Source organism: Balaenoptera borealis (genome assembly GCF_965194805.1).
Source record: "Balaenoptera borealis genome assembly, chromosome: 13".
Classification (NCBI taxonomy): Eukaryota; Metazoa; Chordata; class Mammalia; order Artiodactyla; family Balaenopteridae; genus Balaenoptera; species Balaenoptera borealis.
This window is the reverse complement of record NC_138870.1, coordinates 11,359,633-11,386,322: the sequence shown is the minus strand read 5'-3', so window position 1 is coordinate 11,386,322 and position 26,690 is coordinate 11,359,633. Positions and strand designations below refer to the sequence as shown.

Here is a 26,690-nt window from a genome sequence, read left to right as displayed (position 1 = left end):
GGCTTTGCTCACACATTGTGACGTTTCACTAACTCCTAAATTATGACAGCGTCCTTAAAGGCCTAGGCTAATCAGTGACTTAGCCTTTCTGGTACACATGGGAGTAAAAATCTGCACTACCCTCAAAAGATATATTGTAATTGGGCTGCAGGATTACAGGTGTGGTGTGCACTGGCCCCAGTGCAGGATGTCCAGTTAGGGAACATGTCAGCTGGGTTTCCTTTGGACCTTTGTCTCTACAAAACCAAACGCAAGTAAAAGAGATTCAAAAAGGCAACCAAGCAAGCCCCAGACTTTTGCTCTCTGGAGCATCTTCTAGGGCTTATTTCAGTCACTTCCCTGGCCAACAGAGAAAGAGAACTATGGGATGGGAAAGGCAAATAAAGGTGATTGTTGAGATGGTTCTTAAAGGATGAAAAGGATTTTGAGAGGAAGAGAGGGCAGAACATAAGCCAGCCAGCGAAAAAACAGAAACACAGAAATCAGTTCAATTAAGAAGGAAAGATTTTTCTGACAAAATTATTCAGTGGTGAAAAAGGCTTCCTTGAAAAGCAGAGAGCAAAACTACTGAGGATGTATTTAGTCCTTTCTTTCTTGTTTTTAGACAAAAATTTATTCAGTAAACTCTAACACGTACCGGACGCTGTGCTTTGATCTATATTATGTTGTGTCTGCATGGCTTCTGCCCGGCCATCCCACCCTGGACAGATGAACCACTTGAATTTCTATTCATTCTTCTTGCCCCGCTCTGAACACATATATTAAACATGTCGATCGGAGGGGGAAAGGGAGGGAGGTAGGCAGGAATCAATTATAGATGAGATTTCTGCATTGGTAAGATGATTGGACTAGTTGAAATATCATTAATTTAAATCACATCCACCAAAACACATTCCAAAATATGGAATCTACTGTTTAAAAAAAAACCTAAAACAATAATTTTCAAAACTTGAATAAATGAAGGTAGAAGACTTCTTTACCATTCCACATACTTTGGTTAGAGTTAAACCTCTGTCTGCCCAAATAGGAGGAAAGAGTGTTGGATGTTGGACCACACTTGAAAATAAGCAGAGCAAGATTTTGTTTTTTCAATCGGTTTATCAGAATGCCACCAAGTACGGCCCACCCCACCTCTCACCCCACCCCAGGAAACCAGTTAAGCTTTACCGTACCTGTTTTCCTCTTCAAACTATGACCCAAGTCACTCTGGGCAGAAAGGGCCTCCATCACAGCCATGATGCTCCTTCCACCTCCTCCCCAAGTGATGGAGAACGAACCCCAGGGAGCTCAGTAATCCACGGAATCACACCGCGTAAGCATTAGAATGAGCCCTCAAAGCCTTCTGTTCCAAGGTCCACATTCCAAGAGCATGGGACTGAGTCTGAGAGTGGGGCATCTTCTCTTGTGCGATGGCAATGCCCCCTTTCCACACTTGGGCAGAGATAAATGGACCGCTTACCGTCCATTTACCCTCTGCTTCTTGCCAGCTTTCCCACTGTTTTCACCTGTCTCGATTTCCCTCTTGGGATTTTTCCCTCCCCACGGGCACCTCTACACGTGCCTCCGAGAACTGTCAGCTGCAGAACTGACTGTTGTAAGTAGAGTGATGGGGGTGGATGTTGGAGGAAGGGTACCGTGGTGACCCCACCACCATTAGCAGCGCTGGCAAGCAGGAGAATGGGAAGAGCCCTGGGTAACTGGCCAGAACTGCTACGTATCCAGCAAGCAGCGATAAGGATGGGCGTGACGACTACCCCTCTGGCTTATCCTTTCATATCCTATCTCTACGGAATCCCCTGCCTCAAGCTAAAAGAGTCTCCTCCCAGCCCAGCACAGAACACACCTGCCTAAACTAAGCCATTACTGGGCTCTTTCAACTCACCCTCAGCAATCCTTTTTATTTGAAAGCGTCTCTGGTTTCTAACCTGGTTATTAGCCGTCACTGCTGAGAGCAGGCTGGTTGCTAAATGAGTTGGTACCCAAGGTTCCTGTACTCCTCATGTTTCTCTTCCTGTCACAGAGGACTCATAAAAGTGACTGCATGCAGTGACAAACAAGGCACTCGTAAATTTGAGACCACAGATCCACACCTTGCTGATTCTCCTTGGCTGGGTGAGCGTGGGAGTGGGCATGAAGATGTTTTTCTGTACAATTAGCATAGGAAACATCATGAACAACCTCCATCATTAGGCAACTTTTTTTCTGCCTTTTTGGAGTCATCCAGAAAATGTTCTCAAAACCGAAATATCTCAGAACACACTGTTTTGCATAATCTTCTTATTGTAGATGGGAGGAAATTTGTCTTGATGATAGATCTTTTCAGAGATTTTGACCACTCAGGTTTTTAAAGTTCCAATGGCAAATCCCCACACCCATCTTAGACATGACTGATCTGGGACACAGAATAGAAGAATCCCAGGTTCTTTTTTGGGTGCTACCCAGCATAAAGGGTGAAGAAGGAGTACACACCCCATACAAAATAAGCTGCCCCAAGCCAGATCTTATGGAAGTGGGGCATAGAAGGGATTTCCTCTCCTCTCCTAGGAAAGCAGGAGCATTACACACTTTTTTTGGATACCAAAGTGGTGTCCACTCTCTGTGATCTTCCCAAAGACCAGGTCAGATGAACTCATTCTCCCACTCAAAAATTCAGTGGTTCAACCCTACATCCCAATTAACTTCCAAACTCCTTAGTCCTTGCAATCTAACCTTACTTACTTTCCCATCCCACTTCCTAGCCCTTGTTTACAAAATGAACCAATCAAACTGAACTATTCTTACTGTTCTTTACCTATTAAGTCCTACACTCTTCCACCTTTAGACTTTGTTCAAGCTGCCTCTAATGTTCTTCCTCACCTCCTGGCCCATCTCTGAAGGTCCATATCCCATTGTCCTTCAAAGACAGCAAGAGACAGAAATTTACTCAAAAGGAATTGATTGGAAAGATTGAAGGATATCTCATGAAAACCAAAAGAACCAAGTACAACTAGATCTTACGAGGGGCTGAAATAAGACACAGGAAAGCCATAGGGGGCAATGGTTCATTTTTCTCGCTCTGCCCCTCACAGCCACCCCAGTTTTTCCTTCCTCACTAGTCAAATATGCTCTATCTCTACTTTCTCCCATGAGTCTGCTCTGCTGCTTTCAGACTCTGCTTTTTCTACCTTTCCATATATATTGACCAAACATGGCCACCTAAGGCTTTTCCATGAGTCTCAGCTCCAAGCTCACCAGCCAGCTAACCAGTATCCTGCAGTGTATACCAGTTCCCAGTGGATGCGGAAGGAGGTGTCATTGGGTCAACTTTCCACTGGACTGGCCATCAGCTGTTCAACTTCATCTGCCCAGCCATGACCAAGGAGGTGAGGATCATCAAATATAACTTGACTGAGCTTCTGTATAGGTATACCTGTGTTGCTGAGAGGGGGACAGTCTCACAGCAGTAAGGCATGCCCTAGGAAGACCCCCTACAAGTTACCTACATGAAAAACCCAGCCCAAACTCTAGCTCCTTCTCAAAGCTTTCTCTGATTCCACCATCTAGACCTCTCTTCCCTGTGAGTATCTATATCACTTGTAGGTGACAGTTTGATGTCCTTTCTCTTGAGCAGCCTTCCCCTCCACTGTTTCTTCTTCTAACAGATCCCTCCTTCACCCCCAGTCTCAGAAGCAGGCATTGACCCAGGCTAAGCCAAGTGTAGTAACTCACCCACCTTGCCTTGATATTAGTGCCCAGAAATAGGCTGGTGAAAGTGACAGCCTCCTAAGATATGGGATAGTGTGAGCTGGTGAAGGACAGTGTGGCCGTGTAAGCCACCTCCTTGCAGGCTTAGATACTAGAGTGTCCCCACTACTTCTCGTAGGTTCTCATAAGATACTGTAAGAAAGGGACACTGCAAGATTGGTGCAAGCTGATCTGGGTGGAAGAGAAAAGGAGTAGCAAATGAAATACAGGTGGAGCTTAAGGCAGAATCCTAGAAATTGAGTCCATACCTGTGCTTTCCAAAAGTTGTCCTTACTTCTGTCTTTTTGAAGCTTAATCTATGATCTCACAATCCCAATGAATCTCTTTTTGCTTAGGGTGGCCATAGTTTGCTTCTAGCCGATGAGAAGTGGCATGCACAGTCCTTTTCCCAAACCTTTGTTATGATCCCAATTACTTCTTCCATTGAATTGTTCTTATTTGTCTACATGTCTTCTTTCTGCTATGAGTCTATGAGACTCCTAAAGACAGGACTTTCTGAATGCCTCCTAAGTCCCTACCATGGAGCAAAATAAGTTTTTATAGTATGTTCATTAAATGAATGAATGGGTAAGTGAATGATTTGAAAATGTCCATTGTCTTATTCCCATGACTAGAAGCCTCATGAATTTGGGGAATGACTGTGAATAAAAGGAAGTGATTTCTGCCTAAATCAGTGTTTTAGAGGATGATGGTACAGTCTTCCATCTGGTACCTGAGTTCTCTTTGCCTGTTTTCTTCTACAAGTCTGTGCCCAGTCCGGATGCAGGGATAAAGACAGATGTGTCGTTTTGTTTAATAAACCTAGTATTTGACATGCTCCTGGAGAAAGAAACGAGGGCTGACCCTTTACTACATGGAATAAAGAGCCTTCATATTTCTCTTAGGCATGAGCATTGCTTCTTGAGAATCCTAGCCCGTTGCATGCTGAGTACATGGGTTTGGTTTCAGTATGGTTCAGGAAAAGTCTAAAACATAACCAATTCCTGTCCAAACACCACAACTACAGAAGGACCTGTGCTTGTGTCCATTTGCATCTGCAAAATTCCAAGATCCCAGGAAAAGTGCGCTGGGAATTCAGAATAGAACTAGGGTAGGAGTCCTAAAAATCTTGTCTAACTCAGCTTCCCACCAACATCTGTCCCTCTTACTAAGTGTGTTCAAAATCCCATTGAAGGATTCAAATGTATCCTTCTTGGTTGAGAAACTGCCCTCTCCAGACCCCAGGAGGGGCTGCAGAACCTCCACACCCAAACTCATCTGTCAGCCTCCCTCATCACCCCCAGGGCCCAGGCTGGCAGGGCCAGGCCACGAATTTTAAAAGGAGCTTCACTCCACCCTTCCCCCATTTCAGGCCCCTGCCCTCGGCTTGCTCTAAAACAAGTGCTAAGGCCATCTTGGGGGCACCAGTGGTGCCAGCCCCTGGATTCCACTTAATCACTCCCTCCCCAGATGGCAGCAGGCCTTTTTCTTTCCTGTATGCTTGGCATCTAACAAAGCTGTCTCCCTTGGGACCATTCAGCTGTGACATTTTCCCAGTGTGTCTCCTCCTTGTCAACATGACACAGGGCAGGCAGACTTTCAAAGAGAGAGAAAGACGCCAGAGCACACAGACATGAGCACGCACGTAAAGAGGAGAGGGGAGGAGAGAAAGACCTCAGGGAAAGAGCAGCCCAAACGGGGGATGTGCCCTAAGTAGCAACAGCTGAGCTGCGCACATCCTGTTTGGTGAGAAGCTGGGGGGGAGGGTGGAGCCTCTGTGCATACTTACCAGAAGCCCTGGACGGGACCCACCTTGGTGGGGCTGAAATGCAGCCATTTTTGGGACAAAGCCTCCACTGACCTTAAGGCTGCCTCCCAAACATGCTGTTTCCTGCCCTCCGCTTTCACGCCCCCCGAGCCCCTGCCTTGCCCGGCCTGGTTGGAGCAGGCAGGGCACAAAGGGTCTCGGCTGTGCTAACACACTGAACTTGGATTTCCATGGAACACCGTGCTTCTCTGCCTTTGCCAAGCTGTTCTCTTTGCCCCGAAGGCACCCTTGCCCTTCCTCAAGCTAACTGCCAGCAAGCTGCACCTCTTGTAGGGCTATCTCAATTTGCTCCCCATCTGATACCCACAGACACTATCAGATGCACCGATGCAGCTTGCCCAGGCCTCCTTTTGCCAACGTCACACTGCCTTGCATTTGTCTTTTGATGTTTCCATCCAGCTAAAAGATCGCGTGGGCTTTAAAGGCCCGGAAAAATGGCTTTTTCGTGTCTGTATCCCAGGCACCTGGCACAGCTGCTGTCACACAGAATTTTACAAGAAGGAGAAATGCCACGAAAGGCTCAGGGAAACCTCTTGGCACCAAAAGATTCTTCTTTCTCTTGCCACTTTAACTTAGCAGAAATCTGTTTCAGTGGCTGTCTGAAAACGCTGCTTCACTTTCCCACTGGAGAACCACTCACCCACCCTGTGTGCCAAGTGGGCTGTCGTTCCCCATGACCTAGCCCTCCTCCCCCACTGTCCTAGGGGTGAGCATGGACCCAGGCTGACCATCTAGAATAGTCCATCTCCTTGACTACAGTAATAGATCTAGGAGAAGCTTCTGGAAGCAAAGGACAATTCGTCCCATTTGTGCTGGACCCACGTTTTAGAAGGAGGCGGTAAAGACCCTGAGGTTCTATGCTCCTTCTCTGAAGTCCCCCCCCCCATACTCAACCTCCCATTCACAAAACCCGTAGCCACCCCCCTGCTCACTCTATCCAATGAGAATGGCTTAATGCAATCCCCTTCTGGGCTCCATCTTGGTCTCTGACTCCCGGGCCCCCTTGAAGCACCTCCCAACCTCTTATTTTAACGGTGATTGACAGCCAGACTTGGGGCTGCAGCCACAGCTGAAGTATGGGAGTGCAGGGTTTTGGACCATTGGTTCAACCGCTGAAGTCACACCTGCCCAATCTCCATCTGACACCTGCCCATCGGAGGGCCTCAACTACTCTGCCCCCTGCAAGCCTGGCCTTACGTGCGTCACCACTGGCACACCCACCTCCAGGGACCGCCCTTCATCTGTACCTTGACCTTGTCTTGGCTCTGTGGTGTTCAGAGTCTTTTCTGCCCCTCTGCAGCACCCTCCTTACCTGCCTATAACAGCCATTTGCATTCTTCTCCTCTGATCCTTCTTTGAGCTCCCATCCTTCTCTAAAATTAGGAAAATATTAAGAAACAATTAAAATTAAAATATTTAAACAATTAGGAAAACAGTAAGAACAAATTAAAATATTGCACCATACTTGTTTACACACCAACACACACACACACACACACACACACACACAGAAGGCACTAGATAAAGTTCACCTCAGGAAGAGAACTGCCTCTGGTTGGGCAAATACCCTGTTATGCCCACTGAAGTGCAGAAGATGGGCCCCAAGAACTTGGACGAAGAGGAGATAGTCAATGACTTAGTTAAAATTTTTTGCACAAAAATGTAATGGGGTATAGAGCAGGAGCGGGGGTGGGGCTTGTGTAATGTGGCTGAAGGCTGCCCCTTGCTGAGATGTGGGCCAGTAGGAAATGCCCAAGAAGGTTCAAGAACAGGGTGTCTACTATGCAGTGAAGTTGTTTGTGGTGCTGCCATGTAAACTCCCTCCACCGCCCTGAGCCCTCACCTGAGTCTGCTACGCACGCAGCTGAAGGAGGGGATGGGCTCTCTTGCAGGGGTGAAGGGACCCCACTTAGTGAGGGGTAACTTAGTGAGGAAAGGGCAAGGCATGCACAGGTGGCCCCGGTGATACAGAAATGGAATTAATTCAGCGGAAGCAAGAACTCAGAGCCTGAGGAGACCAGTCCAAGAGTAAATTTCTATAAGAATCTCTGGGGAGACTGGGAGGGAAGGTGGAGCCCCAGTGTCCATGGAATGAGGGTTCCGGCCATTATTATCCGCATTTCCAAGGGCCAGGGGACTCCAGCTAGCACCTGGGTTATGGAGGTTTATCAAGCCCACTGCTTACGTGTGTCTGTGTTCAGGTGTGTGCACAAGTCCTTAGAGTGGACAGGGAAAGGGACAGGGTAAGAAGAGCCCTGAGTTAGAAGTCTAAACAGGTGAATCTGGGTCTTGGCTTGGTCACTAATCTAGGATGAACCAATGAGCTGATCTTGCCCTCAGATGCCTTACCTGTAAAATACGGCCTGAACTAGATAAACTCGATGATTCCTACCAGCTCCAATTTTTCAGGGGACTCATTCTTCCTTCCCACTGTGCGCTGACCACTTGGGTTCACCCTCCCTCCATTAGCTGACTTCCGTCTGCATTTTTGCAAAGTTGGGGAGCAATATCAAGACCTCTCAACACGGACTCGCAGAAAGACATGCATCCACCATTCCTCCCTTCACAGAGGTGGAGAGGCCCCTCTGCTCCTGGACCAGAGAGCAGCATGGCTGAGGCAGAGACCAAGCTTAGAGGTGATGCAGGGGGAAGTCAAGTAACTGCCGACAGTCATCTCCCAGGTTATCAACAAAACCAGCCTGAAACCCAGACCCACTCTTTGAGTTCCCCGCCACATGTCATACCATTAGTTCTCTTCCTTCTCTCATTGAGCATTTGTTCAATAATTGCTAAGACTTAGGAATAAGGAATGAGAGAGAGAAAATTTTGAGGGGTAAAAGAATGTAAGATAAAGTCCTTTGCCTCAGAATTTGCAGTAGAATTTGAAACTCTCCACCTCCCTATCTCTTCAGTAATACCTTCCTTAGCAATTGATGGGATTTTCCTGGAACGCTATTAATTCAATAAATTCTCATTAAGTGCCAACTCTATTCCAGCACCATGCTGGATAGAGGATAAAGCGGTGAACAAAATAAGTTCTTTATGGAATTTACGGGCTACAATGGGAAGACAGACTTTAAAGTAGTAACCACACCACTTCAGATAATTTGTTACAACTGTGGTGCATTGTTGGACTTCCCTGGCAGTCCAGCAGTTAAGACTTTGTGCTTCCAGTGCAGGGGCCATGGGTTCGAAACCTGGTGAGGGAACTAAGATCCCACATGCTGCACAGCCAAAAATAAAAATTAAAAGTTAAAAAAATTAAAAGCAAATTAAAAAAAAAAACTGTGGTGCATTGTTATGTATAGTAGGGGGATTGTAATGGTTAATTTTATGTGTCAGCTTGACTGTGTCATGGGGTACCCAGACATTTGGTTAAATATTATTTCTGGGTGTGTCTGTGATGATGTTTCTGGATGAGATTAGCATCTGAATATGAGTAATGCAGATTGTCCTCCCTAATGTGGGTGGGTACCATCCAATCCGTTGAGGATTTAAATAGAACAAAAATGCAGAGGAAGGGAGAGTTCTCTCTCTCCTGACTGCTTGAGTTGGGACATCCATCTCTCCTGCCCTTGAACAAGCACCTACACCATCCGTGCTCTCGGCTCTCAAGCCTTCAGACTCAAACTGGAAGTATACCACCAGCTTCCTGGGTCTCCCACTCACAGACAGCAGATGTAGAACTTCTCAGCCTCCATCCTCATGTGAGCCAATTCCTTATAATAAATACCTTTATTACAGATTTATTATTTACTTTGTATACAGCTCCTACTGGTTCTGTTTCTCTGGAGAACACTGACTAATATTATAGCCTAGGGTGTCAGGAAAGTCTTCCTTGAATATGTGAATTTAAGCACGAAACCTACAGTGGAATGTGAGTTAGCTAGATGAAGGAGGAGGAAAGGGAAGGGGAAATGATCACAGGAGAGGAATTAACGTGAGCAAAGGCCAAGGCCACTTTGGAGAGCTGGAAGATGACTGGCTTGGCTGGACTGTCCAGAGCCAGGAAAATATTGATGAGAGAAAACCAGAGAAGTAGGCAGGGACCAGATCTTGCAGGGCACCGTTTTTGTAAAGATTTAGGACTTTAGCCGGAGAACAGTGGGAAGTCATTTAAGATCTCTAACAAGGTTTCAGTGAGTTACAAGCATCCACCATGTTTGTTTGTTTATTTCATCGCAGAATCTAGGCCAGTCTTGGTTTGAAGCAATGCCAGATGTGCTGTCTCCTGAAAAGCTCCCCTGGGCTTCTAGAAGGCATTGTGGACTTCTTCCCCTCACAGTCTATCTTTCCATCATTGAACCCACTTACAGAGTGACAGATTGTGAGTGACAGGAGGGAGAGCTGTGCAGAGGGATTTCTCTTGACCTCCCCGACTCCAGGCTGCTGATGGTGGAAAAGTCCAAGACCTCACGTCTCCATTTTTGTACTCCACACCTGAGTCTGCCTCGCATCCTTAAGATGTTGGGGGAATAATTAAGTTAAAGATATGAAGTGTGACGTCCCTGGGTGCTGAGGTTACAGCCGGCGCACGTGTATAGGAGACACTGCCACAGGGCAGCACACAGCAGACCACGGCAGAGTCCAGGAGGAGCTGCCTGCGGGCCAGGACTGTGTCTGCACTGGTGCAGCCTCACCCACGCCCACAGAGAGGGTGAGAAAAGTGGCATGGCTTTCTGATAAAATGTGTCTAGTTGAGGTCACAGTCAACAGTCTACTCAGTAAATATCAACTGTAAGCTGGGCACAGGAACATGAGTAAGAAAGGATCACTTCCCACAGGTGCCGAGTGAATTGGGGTGAGCCATAAAAACCAGGAATCAAAAAAAAACATTTTTTTTAAACAGGAATCAGAATTTCCCTGGAAATGTGAATATATATATATAGATAGATAGATAGATAGATATAGATATATATGGATAAGACCAGAAGAACTGATTAGTAAAGAAAAAGGAACAGATGTCAGAGAGAAACAGAGGTGCCATGAGCAAGAGACACGTGGTCACAGGAGAGGAGGAAGAGCCTTGTACATCTTGCCTGGATACGTGCAGGGGCAGACTTCAAGTTCATCCCGCTAAACTGGGACATAGAGATGCATCATCATGATATACCTGACAGACAGTTGCCATGGACAGATCTTTACAAAAAAATCCTTGCTGGTATAAATATAGGCGCACACAGACATGCAGACTTTATTTTAAAATCTCCATGAAGGGATGTCTCAGTTTAGAATCTTGATTGTGGTGATGGTATCACAGGTGTATGTACCTGTCCAAACTCATCTGACAGCTTTGGATCATAATCTTCACGCAATGCTGGTCCATCCACGCCGCACCCATTTTTGTCTTGCAGCAACTCAAATCCAGGCTGGTGGAACACCACGAAGAGGTTCCGTTTGCTTACATTATGCCAACGTGTGTTAAATATTTCCCCACTGTGACTTTTCGCCTCACCAGCTCTTGCAGCAGACTGTTTCCTGCAGTTAACACAAGGATAAATGCAGAGGTTGGCCCTCTCCAAAGGAAGCTAAATTCTACATTAATGAAGTTTGAATTAATGAGATTTTACAAACATATCACAGGCATTGGGCTCACCTCTGTAAATAGCAGTTGGCAATTTAATTAATTGGGGTCAAGGTCTGGTCTATACTTCTCATGTCAAGTGCAATCAGTCATGGGAAGTAGAATCTTTGTTTATCATAGCCTGTAGTGCCTGTAACTCAGTAGCAGTGTACTTGAGTTTCCCAGGAATGTTTGAAATGCAAAGTCTTACTTTTCCTAGTAGCACCCAGTCTCAGTGATCTCTTCCTGGAATTCAAGTTCCCACCGGAACTTAGGAACTTTCTTGGGCTAGCAAGTAATTATCTTTCATAAGAGAAGACAAACAGCTCTCTGAGAAATAGATGGGTAACTCTTAGTGCCAATTTATGGATATTAGTCCAAAATCAAGGATGAAAGCACAGAAGAAATTCTTCCCAATAGGAGCCTATCGTGTTTAGTGGGGACAGGACTTGACCTATGGTATATCTGAATCTATAAATATGAGCATCTCTAATAAACATGTGTATAACTTAACTGGATATGTTCAGGGGCAGACTTCAAGTTCATCCCGCTAAACCAGGACATATAAATGCATCATCATGATATATTTGACACACACTTGCCATGGGCAGATCTTTACAAAAAATCCTTGCTGGCATAAATATAGACACACACAGACATGCAGATTCTATTTAAAAATCTCCATGAAGTGATGTATCAGTTTAGAACCTTAATTGTGGTGATGGTATCACAGGTGTATGTACATGTCCAAACTCATCAAATATACATTCAATGCATGCAATTTTTACATATCAATTATACTTCAATAAAGTATATGCATACATATATTTATACAGGTATATACATATATATGTGTAATGTTGAGCAAACAAAAGAAAGTTGCAGAATGTTAGGTACAGTGTACAACCAATTATATAAAACTTCTAGGACACGAAAGCCAATTCCATATATTTTTATGACCATGTATATATAGTAAAAGTTTTTTTTAAATGTGTGGGACGATAAACACCTAATTCAGGGTGTTGGTTACTTCTAAGAAAAGAAGGAGAGAAATGAGATTGGGGAGGAGTACCCAGTGGATTTTAACTGTATTTATAACATTTTCTTTGAAATAAATTCTCCTGAGATAAAGGAAAAGAGTGTTGGTGTGTCCGAGTATGTATTTCACACACACATAATGAACAGCCCCTAGATATTCTTCAGTAGTTGAGGCATACCTGTCAGAACTGAAACCTTAAAATCTGTGTGCAGGCAGAAATAGAATACCTGGTATTTACATCTCACCTGGCACTTTTCAAAGCATTTTCATCATCTTAGATATTTTAAAATCATAGGTAGGCAACTTCTACAGATGTCATTACCCAATTTGACACATGAAGTACAGAGATATAAAACAGAAGCATGAAGATAAAGAGCTGAGCTTTTCTTGATTCACAGGAGTCTTCTCTTAGTTGCCAATAATCATAAGCCTCCTCCTTCCCACACACAGCCTTCAACATCCCTGTGCCTCCAGAGTGGAAAGCCGCAGAAAGTAGGCCCATCTCATGCTGAACTCCAGTAAAAGCATTTCCCCAATCAGTGATTCTAATAGGGGGGGACAAATGCCTGATTGGAAGCCAGAGTCGACTCCTTTCCAATAGAACTGCAAGAACCTTAAAAGTATTTTGAAAGTAAAGTTGTCTCTGAAAGTGCCAGTGTGTGTTGTGAAAGGGATGTTACCAATGGAGATCGAGGTGAACGGTATCTAAGTGGAATGAGTCTGAGAACTTCTTTTCCACATTTGGAAAACCTGCATTTATTGAGCGCCCACTGTGTACCTCACAGCCCTGGGCTACATATCCTAGTGAAGGAGTGTGAGGGAGATATTCAAGTGAAATAAGCATGGGTCTTGCCCTCAGGGGATGTTCACACTAAAGGAAATATGGTCCATAAATCACTGGGGAACAGAAGCCATTGCCAGAAGGAGGCCGTGTGGGTCCTCTGGGCACTGAGCAGGGTGTGGGGCAGGGTCTGCATTGCGTGCACAAGAAGAAGGTAAGAGGAGAGATCGGCGGAGGAAGGGCCGGGGCAGGACCTCAGAGCTGAGCCAAGAGAGGGAAGGTCCTGGCATTTTCTCAGTCCGATTCATGATCCTCTGCCAAACAGGTGAAAACTAGAGCTCCCCTATCAACAGAGACCAAAGCCACAGATCTGAGCCCCAACAGGATTGTTCTTTGAAGAGGAACAGTCATATATAAACATTTTATATGTATATAGAGAGAGATAGAGATATATATCATTAACATCCTCATCTTTCAGTACAGGAAAGTAAGCACGGAGTGGTTAAGCCATTAACCTAATATCACACAGCTGGTGAATGGTCGTGCCGAGGTTCTGCCTCACTCTGGCTCTGGAGCCTGTCTTCTTCATCACTAGAAGAGCTGCAGAAGACACACTTGGGAAGCCTGCTCAACCCATGCTCTTTTCTTTGGAATTGCCAACCCACCCAAGCCAATTGGATCTGGAGTGGACAGACCCAGTAATGGTCAGGGCTCAGCCAATCAGATTCTCACAGAGGGAGAATGACTTCAGTTCCTGACTTTCCAGGTTCAATCCCAGCGTATCCTGTTCTTGGGTATCTGTGAGACCACCTGTGAGATCCTTAAAATAGCCAGCTGCCCTTCTCAGTTGAGTGATTTCTGTCCCTGTAATCCGACAATGTCTGTTGAACCCACATTCTCACAACCTCCCTGAAGCTGATATTTTCAAGATTGCTGATCATCGCCTCTTAAAAATGGACTCCGGTATATCTTCCCCCCCACCTTTTTTTTTTTGGCCACTCCACACAGCTTGCGGGATCTTAGTTCCCCAACCAGGGATCGAACCCGGGCCCTTAGCAATGAAAGCGCGGAGTCCTAACCACTGGACTGCCAGGGAATTCCCAAAAACAGACTCCAGTAGATCTTAAAGGCTCTCACCACAAGAAAAAAAATCATAACTATGGGGGGTGACGGATGTTAACTAGACGTCTTGTGGCAATATTTTCACAATATATACAAATACCAAGTCATTATGTTGCACGCCTGAAACGAATATAATAGGTCAACTACATCTCAACAAAAAAGATCGACTCCAGTGGCCTCTTTGTCCTGTTCTACCTTTGCGGCAGTGCACACGGGCGCCCTGCCCCACCCTCTCCTGTGCTTCTCTCCTTTGTGCCTATATGTGATCCATTCACTGCTCCTTACTAGGCTACCTCTCATCTATGACCTGGATCAGACACCTCTACCAAGAAAGCTTGCATGATTCCTTAGGGCTGGACATGCCCTCCTCTGTGCTCCCGGGGCCCTTCTGCAAAGGTATGGCATTGCACGTCCCATACGAAACAGATGTGATTGGATATTACATACTCCTGAGCAAAACTAGCAAGCTACAGAAGAGAGGGGATCGTATGCCCGCTTATATGGAAAATTCTAGATGTGCAGGTAAACGACATAAGCAGGTCATGTCACACACTTGCCTAAATCCTCCAGTGGTTCCAATCATATATAACAACAAAATGCAAAGGCCAGACCTGGCTTATGAGGCCCTGCAGGATAGAATCTACCCACCTCTTCAACCCCACCTCTCTTTCTGCCTCACTCACTCCTTTTTCATAAAGGCTCTTTGACTTCTTAATTAATGGAGACCAAAGGATATTGGGAAGTTCACTACCTAATTTCACCCACCCCAGTGTCTAAGCTTTGGACTCTTGTAAAACCGAAACATATTCTATTATATTTTTCTCCTAGAACAGCGGGCAGATGGATACGCCCCTTATATCCACTATCGAAATGAACACACGCAAGTGGTTCTTCCCCAAAAGGGGATCTGCTTCCAGGTGATTTGAAACAAAAATTGTCAGCAAATTTTAAATAAGTAAAGGGACCAAAAATATACATACATGTACGTGCATGCATACCTGGTTACAAAAATATTAGCATAGGTTGTTTCTGGGCAATGGGATGTCAAGGGATGCTTATTTTCTTATTTATACTTTCTCTACCATTTAAAGATTTTACAATAAATATTTAGCACTTTAAGTGCTTAGCACTTTATAATAGAAAAAAAGTGTTTTGATAATAAAGGGAAAACTTGCAAGGATCTGGGAGGTGGGCAGGAGTCTCTGTTCATGGCATTCTAACAAACATCCTTGTGTGCTTGAGCCCCTCTCTTGTTTTACTTATGTACTGATTCCTTTTTACTCCCATTCTGCACTCCTGTTCTCCCCACAGGAAAGCACTCTAATACATTTGACATATATCTTTATCTCTAGATATACACTTATAAAGTACATAGTGCTAGTTTGTGTCAGCACATATTTTTTATTTAAATGTTTTCACATATCTATTTCTCCTAACAGACTCTAACTCCTCCCCGCAAGGAATGAGAGTTTATTTATATTTGTAGTTCTACAGTCAAGTAGAGCATTTGGCATGGAGAAACAGCAAAATAAATATTTGTAGGGCTGAACTGAAAGTTTACTACCCTTTTTTCTTAAAATCTCAGCTTTCCTGAGCTTCAGGAATACTTCCTTCTCCTGGTTTCCCTCTTGCCTCCCAGGCTCCCGCAAAAGCTCCTCCTTTCCTCCCATCCCTGATTATAGGCATTACCTCAGGTTTCATCCTTGTCTCTCTCCTGGTCTCCCTCCATCTGACCCACCACGATCAGTCTCATCTATGCCCGTGGCTTTCATTATGATGTTGGCACAGCTGTCTCCCAAACCTGTATCTCGAGCCTTAACTTCTTAGCCAAGCTGTCGACCTATATCCTCATCCAACAGCTGGAAGTCCTACAGGCATCTCACACTCAATGTGAAATCGCCACCCTACTCATCTCTCCACTCGAGCCTCTACTTTCTCCTTTGTCCCTTCAACCAGGGACAGGCATTAGCATTTTCCAGTCCCTCCATCTTTAATGAAATCTCTCCCTTCTACACTCTGTATACGGGATAACTCACCAGAGTCTTTCATTTCTACCTAACAGATAACACGACTCATTCATAGCCAGGGGCTTTGCTCGGTGCTGAGAATATAAGGGCGGGTGAGACAGATAAGTTGCCTATTCTTGGGAGGCAGACAGTAGACAAATGAATGAGCGTCGTGTTGCAGAGTGTGGCCCATGCTATGAAGGAAGGGAGCAGGGTGATGTGAACGATTGGAGCCATGAGGGTGGTCAGGAAAGGCATCTCTATAGGACGAGAAGGGAACCTCTCATTGAAAGACCCAGGGGAAGAACAAACAATCCAGGTTCAAGAGCCAGCAGATGCCAAGGCTACAGGGAGAGAGGGAGCTTTACATGTCCAAGGACCAGCAGTGAGTCCTTTGTGGCAGACCTTATGGAGGAGGGTGTGATTATAACTGGATTAGGGTGAGGGGTGGCCAGAGGGCCAGATTAGGAAGGGCCTTGGAGGCCATTCAAGACATTTAGATTTTATTTCAAGTGTGATGGGAAATCAAATGGCAACGTTTAAGCAGAGCAGGGATCTGATCTGATTTATGTGTTTCAAAGTTCACTTTCACTGATGGGGATTAGGGGGCAAGAGGTGGGGTAGGGAAGCAAGTTCAAACTTTTGCACCGGACCAGATAAGAGGTAGTGACAGCCTGAACCACAGGATGGCAATGACCATGGTGAGCAATGGACCAGTTTGAGGTCTATGCTGGAGGACTTGCTGATGGATTAGATATGCGGATGGCGGGGGGAGAGGAGGAATCAAGGATGACTCAGGGCTTCTGGTGTAAGCAGCTAGGTGGTTGATAATGCCATTTCGTGAGTTGGGGACATAAAAGGAGGAACAGGGCCAGCTGGCAGTTGAGTACAGCAGGGAATAAAGAGTTTGTTTTAGACATGCTAAATTTAAGGCGCCTGTGAGACATCCTGGTGGGGATGTCAAGTTGACAGTTGGATATAACAAGCTGGAGCTCCATGGGTAAAACTCTGGGATAGAGATCTATTCAGAAGACATCATTGTAGAGATGGTATTTACACCACGGGAGTGCACAGATGCGGGGAAGAGAACAGACAAGACAGGAAGAGAAGAGAGAGGAAAATAAAGGAAAGAAAAGGAAAGGGGATGAGTCAGCAATATTCAGCATGAAAAGCAGAGCCCAGTGATATAGAAAAAATCCAGGAGATCATCTCATAAAACTGAGAAAGAAGAGTGTTACATGAGGGAGGAAGGGGTCAAATGTGCCAAATATTACTAAAAGACCAAAATAAAGCCAGGAAACTGCCCATTTGGGTTTAGGATGATGGAGATTGCAGAGTAATCTCTGGCAAAGCAGTGCTGCGAGCCAGATTGGAGCAAACTGAATAGCAATTTGTAGGTGAAGAAATGGATGCAGTATGTGCAGACAATACTTTGGGGGAAGTTTTACTGTAAACAGAAGTAGAGGTAGAGAGAAATGTAGCATCAGTCAAAGCTTTGGTGGAGACGGGGAATACGAGAGCAAGCTTGTATGTTGGTAGTAATGACTATTAAAGAGGGAGAGACTGATCATGCAGGAGAAAGGAATCACGAAGAAGAAAAATCCTTTAGAAGAGCAGAGGGGAGGCACTGGTCTTTGATACGGGGGACTTTTTGCCTCCCAGGAGCAGGGAAGATGGAGACAGTGGTACACACACAGGTCCATGTGCAGACTTGGTGGTTGGGAGAAGCAAGAGTTCTTCTCCAATAGTTTCCATGTTTCAATAAAGAGTGATGGGAGATCACCAGCTATGATGACAGTGGAAGAAGGGAAAGAGGTGGGAGGGTGTTAGGAGGACTGAAATGGAAGTCGTCTTGTTCAGGCCTCAGAGGCGATATTAGGCCTCTAACTGATTTGTGACCTTGCCTGGACTACGTGCCTGTTTGTGAGCTGCGGCCAGCAAGTCCGGCGGCACTTAAGACAAAGAAGGGAGTGGATCGTGCAGTTTCATGAGCCTCAGGGACCTGGCCAGTTCCCAGGGATCTAGAAATTCTTATGATACACGAAATGAGATAAACAGCATCGTTGAAGAAACCCAAAGCTGCGTATTTGCAGGCAAACTGATGATATCAGTTTGCGGCCTGGTATTATAAGCGGGGCTCTCCTAAACTGCAATTTAAAGTCTCACCCGTGGAGCGGACACACTGCCCGGGACCTTGCCCAGTTGGGACTCCAGATTGCTGTTTTCGGGACTTCCCAGCGCTGTTCAAGTCTGGATGTAGGTGTCGGCCCAGTTTGGTGAGGTACGTGCTTTTACTTTTCTCTCCCTTTTCGTTTCTATTTCTTTCTTTTTAATGATTTTCTCTTAAAGTCAAGTTGAAATTGTCTATTGGTGTGACGAGCGGTGTCTCTTTGTTAATGAATCCTTCGAACCTAAAACGAAAGTACAACTTTCGGCCAAACAGAGGGCGGGCATGTTGAGGAGCAATCATGAAGCCCTTCCTCACGGTTGCTCCCATTCTCTTTCCACTCCCAGTGTGACAGCTCCAGTCCAGGACCTGACGGTCTCCAACTCCCACCACCATGATGGCCTCCTAACAGATCTCCCATCCCAGCAACTTCCTAGTCTGTCAGCTCTTTATCTGTCCATCTTTTGGAAGGATCCCCCTAAACCACAAGTCTGTTGTGCCATGGGAACCTTTGATGGACTTCACCGTTTAAAGGCAATCCTAGCTCCTCATCCGGGCTCGCAGAGCTCTCCTTCTTCTGGTCCAACCTACGTTCGCATGCTTACGTCCAATGTATCCCTTCCCCTGTGCCTGTTGCTGAACCGCAGCTGCCGACTCGTTACTCTCCCCCAGTGCTATGAAACCTCTCACTTTTATGTCTCTGTTCAAGCTCTTTTTTTCCCTGCCGGGCATGCCTCGTTCCCTCTTGCAGAAGTCCTACCCATCCCTCAAGTTCCAACTCAAATCTCACTCATTTCAGGAAACTTACCAGGCCCTTCCATTAAAATAACTTCTCATAGTTCCTTATTCCTTTCAAACTTATTATAAAAGAACAAAGTCCATCTTGTATTGTAAGCATGTCTTCATGCCTGTGTATTATTCTCTATGTGTGCTCGCAACTGTCTCTAAGGAAGGAAGAAAGGAACAGAGGGAAGGAAGGAAGAGAGGGAGGGGCAGGAGAAATGAGGAAGGAAAAGCAGAGGTGCCTCCTGGGTCTCTGCTGGTTCACCTCACTGTCTTGAATCAAGCCGTTCAGCAGTGCTTCCCAGGACTGGCAGAGCCTCACCGAGCCCCCAGATTCTCATCATTGCCATACCGCTGGCATCCTGGGCTACCATATCCCTTCCCCCTCCCCCTCTGCTCCCTCTCCTCCCTCCTCCCCACTGTGCCTCCATTTTAGATGCCCAGCAATTGCATCAAATCTTAAGCAGCTCCACTTCTGAAAAGAGCAGTGGGAGGGAGCGGAGAGAAATAGGACGGAGAGATGAAAATGTAATGCTGAAAAATTCGTATGCTAAAGGCAGCACGTGCTCCCCCACCCCTCCTCTGCATCTCATCTGAGAAAATTCTGGCGGAGACCACGCGAGGCTGGGCCAAGTTTGTCTGAGGTGACAGAGCAATCACTGGGGAGCTGTGAGCGTCCACGTGTGTGCGGGAGGAAAGCAGCACTTTCCTTCTGGGGACCGGGGCTGTCGACAGGGATGGGGGGAGGGGCAGTAAGAGGACCGGGCTGGGAGAGATGCCCTCCCCTCCTATAGCAAGCGCTGCCCCTGTACCACCACCCTCCTCCTCCCCTGATGAAGTCAGGCCTGGCAGGGCACTGCCCTCTGCATAGTCACGGGCCCTGGGGTTTCCCGCGCCTGTTCCCTTCAGGAACCCTGAAAGGCACAGCACGACCCTGGGCCGGGTCGAGTGGGTGGCCTCACTTCACTTGATGGAGCACTGTTTGCTCTGAGCCCGGGGCGGGAGAGTTGAGGCGGCCGCGCTCTAGATGCCTGAAAAAGTCCGTTCTCGTTCCCAGCCCCGGTCTCGTTCCCAGCCCCGGTCTCTCACTTTGCTCGCAGCACTGCAGAGCTGCGGCCTGATGAATGCTGCGCGCTGATATCTACAGGAGATGGGCTGGCGATTCCCGGCAAGCGGTCCCTGAGCCCCTGCAGAGAGGAGGCTCCGGCTGCTCGACCGCGACCCCTGGCGGCCGCTAGAGAAACTCTCTGCAGAGCTTCCAAAGCGCACGGGGCCGCTGGACAGCAAGTCAAGGGAAGATTTTAAAAGAAACTGGGGTAAGAAATAAGCACCTCCCCCCCCCCGCAGATGGTGCAGCGCGGGGGGTGGAGAATGAAAAGAAAGCCAATGTTGCTTACTTGTAATCTAAACAAGAAGGAAAGGAACAATCTGTTAGGGATGGTGGGGCTGATGAGGGGAATGGGAGGGGGAAGGTGGAAATGTGAAAATCTGTTTATAGTTGGAACGGAATCTGTTAATATGATGCTTACACAAAATAAGACATATAAGTTTTTCCCTGCTCTGAACTCTGCTTCCTTCATCTTTATTTTAACTAGCAGTGGGCTCTGATCCGATTTTTTTCTTTCCTACTCCCAAACCAGCTGTATTTTGGAAGAGGCATCTATTCAGGGAGATCAAACATACTTTGGCTTCCTCCAGTGAGCCTGAGTCACAAGAGCCAATATAGGACAGGAGTCAAGAGCCTGGACACTGGACACAGTGTAAAGCCTGAGTGTAAGTCCAACATGGTCACTCACTAGCTGTGTGACCTTGAGCAACTTACTCAACCTCTCTGAACCTCCATTTCCATGTCTAGAAAACAAAATATAAGCCAAATGCTCCTCCAGAACTGTGATGACAAGGAGGCAGTGGTGCCCGAGGTGCCCATCCCCTCATCTCTACATTCAGAACAAAGAAGCTGCCCGAGGCTGGTTCAGCATTCCCTTCCCGGGCAGGACCCCTTTAGGGCGCGACTGTGATACACTCAGTTCAAGAATAGGCCAAGTGCCTGTGAGTAGCAGGGGGATGGGTCCTCCATCACTTTCCCTGACCCCTCCCTTCTTTCCCATCAGTTCACACAGCCCTCAAGCCCATGCCTGAACATGCAAGCCGACCAGGCAGCACCCACAAAATGGTAGGTGTGGGTGCAGGTGTGTTTGGTGATCAAGGGGCTTCTCAGCATGGAGCTGAACCCAGCTTGGGTTGGAGCCTGATGCTTTCTGTCAGCGTCTAAAGGCTCTGGGTCAATGTCCTTCTCCTTGGTGTTAGCGCTGCCAACGTTCAATGCTTCGAAATGCAGGGCGCTCTGCTAGGGGCTGGCAGGAAGAAGAGGTTCTGCGGGAGTCCCCTGCCCCTAAGGAGCGTAGTCTAGTTGGAGAGGTGTGACGTCCACACAGGAGAAACTAAACAATAACTAAGGATTGTACATGGCATGTGATACGGTGCAGATGAAGACATCACCCAGCACTACAGGAAATCAGAGGGTGGAAAACTGATTCAGAGCAAATTTGAAGGCTCTTCTGAGCCCCAGGAGCCACCGAAAGTGGTCCTGGTGCTTTGATGAAGTGGGCGAGCTCTTCCCTCTAATTCAGGATGCATCCCTAGAAGGGTGTATCACAGGATATGCCATCCACGGTGGGGAGGAACATGTACAGAAAATCCACTCCTCAAAGACTCCTGAAGATGCTCGACAATTTAGCCCCAGGACCCCAGGGCTTACCTCGGAATGTGACTCTTCCAAAGACTCCATGGCTGAGAGTGTGCACGCTTCTGCCCATCTTCTGGAGGACAAAACTGAGTGCAGCTAAGTTCCTAGGGAGGAACAAGAGGGAAGAAGGTGGGGACCTGGTTATTCATGATTCTTTATCCATGCATTCATCAGTTCACTTACATAACCATCGATCTATCCATTCATCCACTCAATCCTCATTCGCTATTATATTAACAACTGTTATATGCCCGGCACTGTGTCCCGAGCTTTGAGTACAAAATAATTACCTATTTCCTCTCCTTCTACCCTAAGCAAGATTCTATGTTACCCTACTCAGTTTTCAAGAATCTCTTCTGCACGGGGGGGTGGGGACGGTGGTGTGATGAATTGGGCGATTGGGATTGACATATATACACTGATGTGCATAAAATTGATGACTAATAAAAACCTGCTGTATACAAAAATAAATAAAACAAAATTTAAAAATTAAAAAAAATAATAAAAAATAAAAAAGAATCTCTTCTGTCCCACCCTATCTCAGGGACCAGATGTACCATGAGTTTCATTTGACTCATTGCATGGCACTAGCAGGACCCTAATAAATGCAGATCCCAACACCCTGGTCAATAGACTCTCTCATATTGAATCGAATAGTTTAGATTTTACAGATCCACCCACCACTTCATGAAAGGACAAAGAATAGGACTCAATGTACTGGCTTCTTCCGATCAAACACAGCTATGGCCAGCTCTGGCCTCTCACTAGATGTCTGTTGCCTGACATACGAACTGGTTCTAGTTTGCCCCTCACAAGCACACACACCCCTGGGCTGTTCCCCTAGAATCATTGCAGTGGCCTTTTAATCCTTGCCTCTGCCTCTTTCTCCTATCCCCTGCCTTCACAGGTTTGTGACAAGCCGTGCTCTTTAAAATATTTCCTGGAGGATATTTGTGTGTCTTTAGTGGTGGTGGAACGCTGTATAATTATCTCGCAATTCATCAGGCTCCTTAACAGGCAAATGCCTTTTTTTTCCCAATAAGTTTTTCTGGCTGAGGCACCAACAGGCCTTGTTGCTAAGGAAACCAGAACGTTTCCTTCTCTATTTTAATGGTATGTTGAAAGCCCTGCATGTCTGTGCACCACACATATGGTGGCTGTTCGCTTTCTCAGCTCTTTTTTCCTTTCCTTCCTCTGCTGACCTGTCCGGCATTTTCCCAACTTCCCATGTTTCAAAACATTTCCTCCTCATCCACAGACCCTGCTCGACCTCTTCCTGCCTTTCCCTGTGCCTCCCCCCCTCCCTCCCCTTCCATCTGGTGTTCTCAGCTGTTTAGAAAGAAATACCAGTTGGTTTGCATGAAATCTAAGCGAGAGAGAGAGAGAGAGAGAGAGAGAGAGAGAGAGAGAAAGAAATAAAGGGTAATTGTAGGAACAAAGCTTTGCAAAAACCTTTGACCAGCCAGGTGTTTCCTGCTGGCAGCCTCACTTGGCTGCCTTCCTGGAACACGGGGGCTTCTCCGGAGGAGAGGGGATGGAGAGCACAGCGCAGGGGAGGAGCGATGGGAGAAGCATCTCCCAGCACCACCATCTGCTGCTACTCCCAGGCGCAGACCAGCATCCTCCACCCGAGTCACTGGGTTTAGTTCAGAGACTGCTGGAGGTGGGGAGTGCCCCGTTGAAATGTATTGTTTATTCACTTATTCCACAGACATTTACTGGACACTTGGAATATGCCAGGCACTATTCTAGGCACTGGGAATACGCTGGCGGTCCCCGTCCTCAATCAGTAAGACTTGCTCACAGATCATTGTTAAGACAACATGATGAGTGGCGAGAGGTGATGTCGTGATGAGGGACTTGGGCTCTGGATTCAGACAGACTTGAGTCTGAGCCTCAGGCCACCGTTTTCTAGCTGTAACTTTGGGTAAATAACTAAACCTCTTTAAGGCTCAAGGATCTCCTCTGGAAACATAGCATCCTAATCAAGTCATTTCTGGTGATGAAAGAAATAAAATAGTGAGTCTTGATGAGCATATTGCCCTTCACACAGCCCATACTCAATCAATCTTCATTACCATGGTTGTCTTTCTTATCATGATTACCATCGTTGGGGTGGTCAAGGGATCGTGATAACGTGCAAGGCAGCACAGAAGAGGGCTTGGACTGGACATTTTCTAGGTGAGAAAAGTGGGAAGGACATTCTAGTCAGAGGGACCAGGGGGTGCAGAGACAGGTGGCATAGATGGGAAAGTGCTTCTGTGTCGCCACAGGGTCAGATCTGTGTGTCTGGGGACAGGGACGCAGCAGACTTGGCCTGGGCTGTGAGGACACGGATCGATACCCTGGGGGGACTACTCTTTCATCAGCCCCCTTAATGGAAGCGAGCAGGAGGTCCTCAGGTTTAAGAGCAACGCAAGTAGCTAAACTTTTTAAAGGGTTTTTCCTTGTGTTGCACAAAATGCCAGAATTAAGGGGCTCCCCAGCCTTTCCTTGCTTTACGAGCAAGTCGTTCCAGGTGATCGTGGCCAGCGTCATGGATTGGTGGATCCCTTGCTCCAGCCCATTCCGGGCCACCTGTGCCTGGGCATCAGAACATCAGTGCAGCAGCCCCAGCTATGTGGCCTTGAACTAAGCACTGATACAATGGGAGGAGTACATGAGATGACCCTGAAGTCTCTTCTAGCTCTTGATAATTCGATTCCACAAAGAATTTAAAGGAGTGGTAGGTGGCACCGAAGGTGGTGTGGTTCACAAGCGACAAAGATGTTGTGTGTGTAAAGAGTAGTGTGATGGAGACACAGAGCACAGACTTGTGGTTGCCAAGGGGGAGGGGCCTGGGGGAGGGATGGAGTGGGAGGTTGAGATTAGCAGATGCAAACTAGTATATATGGAATGGATAACCAACAGGGTCCTACTGTAGGGCGCAGGGAACTATGTTCAATATCCTAGGATAAACCGTAATGGAAAAGAATATGAAAAAATATGGATAAAAAAATAAAGCAAGTATGATTTTGCAGAAAAAAGAATCGTGATGGTTGGAGAGGCAGCAGGAAGAATGGAGCAGAACATGTGGGGCAGAGGGAACAGGCGTGGTTTGGTGACTGAGCTGGTGCGAGAGAGGAAGGAAGAGAAAGGTCAGGGGTAACCCAGAGACTAATTCTGTTGTGCTCAGAGGTCGGAAAAAACAGCAAGTCGAGAGTAAGCCTGGATGCTCTGGGTTTGGCCTTATTAAAAAGGACACGGCGGAACTGCAAGATCTGCTTTGGGTCACGTGGTACATCGCCCTCTGCTCTCCACACTGAGTAAGCATCCTTGAAATTTGCAATATAAAATTATGCCAAATTTTCTTTTACCTTGGGTTTAAAATAAGACAGTAGTATCTGAAAATAAGTGTCAGCCTGGATTTCCAGAATCAAAAGGAGATCAAAGCTAACCAAAGGTAATAAGGCAGGATAGGACACAGGGTCCCATATTCCACCCATCCACAGCCTCTCACCCTTAACAGGACTCTGTAAGGGTTATAATGAATATTTATATATTTTTTTTATTGAAGCATAGAGGGTTTACAAAGTTGTGCTAGTTTCTGGCATACAGCAAAGTGATTCAGTTATACATATATATACATTCTTTTTCATATTCTTTCACATCATGGTTTACTACAGGATATTGAATACAGTTCCCTGTGCTATACAGTAGAACCTCGTTGTTTATCCACTTTATATATAGTGGTTTGTATCTGCTGATCCCAAATCCTAATTTATCCCCCTCCCTTTCCCCTTTGGTAACCAAAAATTTGTTTTTTATGTCTGTGAGTCTGTTTCTATTTTGTAAATAAGTTCATTTGTGTCATATTTTAGATTCCACATATAAGTGATATCATATGGTATTTGTCATTCTCTTTCTGACTTACTTCCTTTAGTATGAGAATCTCTAGGTCCATCCATGTTGCTGCAAATGGCATTATTTCTGAATGTTTATATTTTGAGTTGTTCATTTTCTCTTAAGAACTCACAGGGAAAGGAGATTTTTTTCCCCATTGACTAATTTGTATTCTGCACTCTTTCAAAACCATTACAATGGATTACTTCTGTGATTAGAAAAAAAAGTATACACCTATTTTTATTTTTTTCTTTTTATTTATTTATTTATTGGCTGCATTGGGTCTTCACTGCTGCACACTTTCTGTAGTTGCGGCGAGCGGGGGCTGCTGTTCGTTGCGGTGCACTGGTTTCTCATTGCTGTTGCTTCTCTTGTTGCGGAGCACAGACTCTCAGGTGCACGGGCTTCAGTAGTTGTGGCTCGCGGGCTCTAGAGCACAGGCTCAGTAGTTGTGGTGCACGGGCTTCGTTGCTTCGCGGCATGTGGGATCTTCCAGGACCAGGGATCGAACCTGTGTTCCCTGCATTGGCAGGTGGATTCTTAACCACTGCACCACCAGGGAAGTCCCTATACCTATTTTTAAATGGGTTTGATGAAGCTTCAAAAGATCTATGGTAAAATTGTTCCTAAAGTGAGGAAAGGAGGCCCTACCCTGTGCAGGGCACTCGGTAAAGCTCTCCATTTAAATAATCTCATTTGGGCCTCACAACACCCCTCTGAGATAAACATTCTTATACCCTTTGACACACTAGGAAAATGAAGTTAAGGTCAGTTGAAAAACTTGCCAAAGGTCATCTATCTCATCAGTGGGGGAACCGTGGTCACATCCATGTTTGCCTGACTTCAAAGCCTCCAGCAGATCCACCCTTGATCCTAAAGAAAAGACTGAGAGGACCTGTCTTGATCAATAACAGGGTTGACCCTTGACACAAATTAACACTTTCATCTCCTGGGACCCCTCCCTAGAAACTGATTAGTCACCAAGTCACTTTACCCTGTCTTCTCATCTTCTAAAATTCCCCAGGCTCCAAAATCATTTTTCCCTCTTTC

General features: G+C 46.2%; 1 long non-coding RNA gene across 1 annotated transcript in view; it reads left to right on the top strand.

Moving 5' to 3' along the window:
• Positions 1-5,066: 5,066 nt before the first annotated feature.
• LOC309610153 overlaps positions 5,067-26,690 on the top strand; it is a 46,297-nt gene continuing 24,673 nt past the window's right edge. Inside the window, exon 1 of the long non-coding RNA XR_014233736.1 lies at positions 5,067-25,063. This is a non-coding gene — a long non-coding RNA (uncharacterized lncRNA). The remainder of the gene's footprint in view (positions 25,064-26,690) is intronic.